The sequence below is a fragment of the Grammomys surdaster genome, unplaced genomic scaffold (assembly GCF_004785775.1).
Source record: "Grammomys surdaster isolate TR1022 unplaced genomic scaffold, NIH_TR_1.0 261759, whole genome shotgun sequence".
Taxonomy (NCBI): domain Eukaryota; kingdom Metazoa; phylum Chordata; class Mammalia; order Rodentia; family Muridae; genus Grammomys; species Grammomys surdaster.
Genome location: NW_021625032.1, coordinates 312 through 5,588, shown reverse-complemented (window position 1 = coordinate 5,588; position 5,277 = coordinate 312). Strand labels below are relative to the sequence as shown.

At 35.7% G+C, this 5,277-nt stretch overlaps 1 long non-coding RNA gene across 1 annotated transcript; it reads right to left on the bottom strand.

Moving 5' to 3' along the window:
* Window positions 1-464: 464 nt before the first annotated feature.
* On the bottom strand, window positions 465-4,928 carry LOC114616076. Its single transcript, XR_003710586.1, has 2 exons — window positions 4,065-4,928; window positions 465-3,375 (listed from the first exon to the last, which is right to left on the bottom strand). It is a non-coding gene; the product is annotated as an uncharacterized LOC114616076 (long non-coding RNA).
* Window positions 4,929-5,277: the final 349 nt, after the last annotated feature.

Here is a 5,277-nt window from a genome sequence, read left to right as displayed (position 1 = left end):
CTGCCTCAGCCTCCTAAGCACAGAAATTATAGGTATGCAACACTAAACCTAGAGAAATATAGTTTTTAAACATCTAAACTTCAGTGTCAGAACGGATTACCTGGTAAGACACTCTCCATCACTTGAATGTTAACTTGCCTGACTTGTGTTTGTACAGAAGACCCTGATTTAGGTCAGATTACTCTTTCATACTACACTGACTCCATAACTTGACTATCCATTGTGATACTCCTGGAATGAAAGTCATTTACTGTTTCTTAAGTGGATACTAACCATATGTCAGACTTTTATTCTCATTAATCTTAGCATAGAAAGGAACTTAAGAGATATAGTGTGAGATTAACCACCCTGGCTGTTATGTTGGGAATGAACATTAAAGAACATATTTGATGAGAGATTTCTGGATAGCATTCCATTTAAGTCATGCTTTATTCTGAGTTACTATAAAATACATGAGTCACAAGTGATAATACAATTTTCTTTATTAAAAATAATTTACAGCATCAATAACATATACACAATTTCATAACTGAACTTTACCTCCAATATATTTCTATACAGTACTTAACATTATTGAACTTCAAACTGTTATGCTATTTTGTTGGCTTTAAATAACAATGATTTATAGTTACTGAAGAGATATATATGGTTTTACTCACATATTATGCATAAAGTTGATAAAACAAACAAAACCAAAACAAATCAGCACAGTCACCTTGAAGGGGAAAACACTCCACTAAAAAAAAAGCCAACGTTCAGTTCCTTCCCTGGTTTTTACCTCCCAAATCAAATACAATATCATTATCCAGTGGCTTAGCATCTTCTCTCTAGACTCAAAGTAAAAAGGTCCTGAAAAATGTCAGCTTTTCTCATCCTGTCACTTACCATGGAGAAGAGGAATGAACACCACATCGCTACCATGTAAGCAGGTAACTGACTCTGGCCGAGCTCTTAGCTTTACACTTTTAGTACAATCCCAGTGAAAATCCAAGCAGTGTGGTGAGGAGAAGCTGTGCTCTCATCTGTGTACTAACAGAGGTGCCTGCCATCTTGGGAACCACGAAGGAATAACTAACAATGGCAGTCCAGTGGCTGGGGGCCTTTCCTTTCCTTCATTTGTATGGGCAGCTCAACTAAGGCACACAACAGCATGGAGCACAACGTTCTTAAGAGACTAAAATGCTGCTGTCGGTAACTGTGCTACATTCAAAATACTGATTTGCTTTTTTGTGTTCACTTTCTTTCTCCAAATATTGGTAATTTTTAGAAAACAACTTAAAGAGTCAACAAAGAAAGTAACACAATAAAAACAGGTGCCACATTTTTGCATTATTTGGCTGGAGGCAGAGAATCACAAGATACACACAATGGGACATGTACTTGATTTTGGTCCCATGTTTAAAACCATGCTTATCCAGAGTTTAGCTCACTGTTTCTAGGTGAGAGATTAAGAGAACCTTCAATTTGTTCCTAAAATGCAATTTCTATGCCATTACTGAAGTGGAAACGTTTGATTAATAATTAATGTCTGATTCATAGCAAGTTTACCACTTTTCAGACATTTATGTCCAGAGCTGTAGCTCAGACTACAGACTGAGTATGCCTTCAAAATATGACAGAAAATGTTCCATATATACATCTGGAATTCTCATTTTTTCAAAGCATGTACCAGTATTTTAATACTCAACTTGTAAATTCTCCATTCTTGATTCAGGCTTCCACAGATTAACACACATGCAGACAGACACAGGGCATCTACCAGAACACAGTATGGTTTCAAAGTAGCACAGAAAGCACTTACTAAAGGGGCTAGTTTTGCCAAACTCTAGTCCAACTCAGTACATAGTTGAAAAATACTTTCAAAAGACTGTACAACTGACCACCAGTGAAGTTCTCAGTACTCTTCACCCACTGGTTCGGTAGTTCCTAAGTTTAGCCTAAAACAAAGACTTTTCATTTTGTGAAATGTACAAGAACAGATCAAATTTAAAAAATTAAAAAAAAAACTACTTAACTTTTTGCTGCTAAGTTTAACTTATTAAAAGAAGGTATAGGACTTTCTAAAATTAATTTCCCACCTTTTAAAAGGATGTTAACCATGGACTAAGCCTGTGAGGTGGTGTAACAGATACAGATGCAACTGCAAACATGTGACAGACGCCCAAGCAGCAGTGACTCCCAAGTGTCTCATCTTTATGGTCAATTTTGATTAAAAAAAGAAATAATGAAATTAACAGAGTGATTTATCTCAGATAAAATAAAGACCCAAATAGCAAGAAGTCAACTTAAAAGACTGTAAAAAATAAAAAACAAAACAAACAAAACAAACCCTTAGGGGTACATATCCATAATTTTTGATGGATAATTTATAAGTCTAAAGAAAATCTAGAGTTTGATTCAAATTGTTTCCAGCATTTATAAAAGAAGTGTGGAATGTCAGTTGGTGATACCTACTTGAGGTTACAAGAGTTACAGTAACATGTAAAATGAGCAAAATCTAGTCCCAATTAATATACCAGTATTTGGGCTTCCAAGAGGGTCATAGTGGCAAATTACTGAAAAAAATACAGCGCTGTATTATAGGAAATATATTTTTACTAATACATGGTACCTCACAATCAGTTATATTTTGCATGTATCTTCTGACATGGATTACATTTTGGCTGGAGTGGTCAGACGGACTGTGATCTGAGGCATGTTCTACGCCTTGCAGACATACTGACACTAAGGCTAAACCAGACTTACATTACAAACTAGGAATGCCAACTGTGTCCAATTCAATTATGGAAAGAAAAACACTTAAAAATTCACTTATAAATCAGGTACCCATTTCCACAATTTTAGGGTCTAGTCTGGATTCTTCTATTTCAACTTGCTATTCTTCAACCAACAAACAGTAGTCCAGTTTTAAAGGTGCAAAACAAAACAAACAGCTTTAGAACAGCTATTCATAAGAATCTTCAACACAAGTTCAAATTCTGTCTTTATTTACAAAATGTTCTCATAAAATATATCCCCCCCCATACTTACAGGTCTCTTCCACAACACACTTCACACGGTGATTTTAGCAATGTTAATAGCACCATTCATATATTATTTAAAATCAAGATTTCATTTTAGTCACTACATTGATTCATTATCATTTACATCCATGGATGAGATAAGTATACTGAAATTATCTGCAGTTCCACGGCAATGATTCCTGGATCCAGCACAGAAGGCTTTGTAGTTACCAGTCACGAAAGATACCACAGCAAGTAGATACTATAAGAATTTTCGAGCCACAAAGTTTAATAAGCCTCCATGTTTATACAAAGTTATCTCCACATCGTTTTCAAATGATGCAATCACGTTGAACTCTTTTCCAGTACTCGTCTTTAAACAAACAAAAAGACACCCTGTGAGTCAGAGCTTAACGTGTTGTTTGGTTAAGATCATGTGTATTCAGTCACTCACTACCTGATTTCTTGCCACATTTTCCTGATTCTAATTTCCCAAATTTTGGCTGCCCAATACACTTCTCCTATTTGAAAACTTGAGACCCCCTCCCAATGACATAAGTAGAAAAACAGGTATTTTGATCTCAATACTAAATGGCAACTATCAGACTCTGCAAGTCTACACCATGGCTTACATTATGCCTCCCGAGGAAATCATCACTCACCACTTACACTTACTATACAGTAAGTATCTATTACATATAATATCTATTGTCCTTTCTTTTGTTCCCTTAGTTATAAAATTTTACTCCAACCTTGAGTGCTGAACTTTTGTTTTTATTTGGAATTGATCATTGCCTGGGTCATATTTTGATCAAAACAGAAAGTTAAAAACCTGGCACATGTAAATGAAGTCTCAAATCCCTTCGAGGCATCTTTTTTTTTTAAAAGACTAGTTCCTTCTACTGTCCTCAGACAACATGGATGTATTAATAACACAAATTAACAGCAAGGAGCTTACATGCACTGACATTAGCAAGCAATCAGCAACAATTCTTACTCAACTTCCAAACACCCATGTGACTATAGTGTATGCAATAACACATTTGGGGATCTTTCAGTTACCTTTATATTTAATGTAATTCCAGGAAAGAGTTCTTCAGGAAATGATAAAGAAAATACTTCTCTACCAGAGAGGCCCAAGGAATCTGCATTTTCTCCTGGGAGGAACTCAAGAGGTGCTATACCAATTCCAATCAAATGATCTTTGTGTATTTTTTCATAGCTTTCAGCCAAAACAGCCTTTACGCCCTGTAATGAATGTGCATTTTATTTCCTTTCACCACGTTGAGCTTATTATTATTATTATTATTATTACTACTACTACTACAGGATCTTCTTTTGTAGCCTAAACTGGCTTCAATCATGGCAATCATCATGTTCTCTGGCCTCAGTGTGCTGAATTTACAGGGTATACCACCATGTCAGCTTTATACTGAATATTTTAAAGAAAAAAATAATCTACTTTGGGCTTTGTATAGTCGTTTTGATGGAATTTTTCATTACTAAGATTTGATTTGTATAAGGCATCTACAGAAATCTTTTATAGATTGCTTTTAATAAGAAGCCACATGCCTTTAATCCCAGCATTCGGCAAGCAAAGGTGGGTAAATCTCTAAGTTTGAGGCCAGCCTGGTCTACAGAGAGTGTTCCAGGACAGTTATAGATACATAGGGAAACCCTGATCAAAAAACAGCAACAAAAAGTAATAGTAATAAAAAGGTAACTAATTTGGCAGGCTGATATAAATTAAGAGACAGTGCTATCAGCATTAAGATCTGAGTCAATCTGCAAATGAACTGAGGTTTTGAGATGCAGAAGAATGAGGTCCTCAAACCACTGGAGAATTAGAATTAGTGAGACCTCTAGCTCTAGACCTACTTTGGTAGATGTTTCTTCTCTAAAGTAAGTGAGCTAGAGCAGCAGGTCTCACTGTGGCTGTGACCCCTTTGGGGGTTCAAATGACCCTTTCACAGGAGTTGCCTAAGACCATCAAAAAACATAGATATATACATTATGATTGATAACAGTAACAAAATTACATTAATAAAGCAGCAATGAAAATAATTTTATGGCTGGGGGTCACCATAACAGTATTAGGAAGGTTGAGAGGCACTGAAGTAGAGCTTCCAGACATGGCTTCTCCACTTAAAAAATAAAAATACATTGTCTCAGAAATGGTTTAGGACATTTCCCCCCTTAATCATACATGCATCTTCTTTCTTCCTCCAAAATCTGAACTGCACAAATGTACTATAAACTTGGTCAACTACGTTAT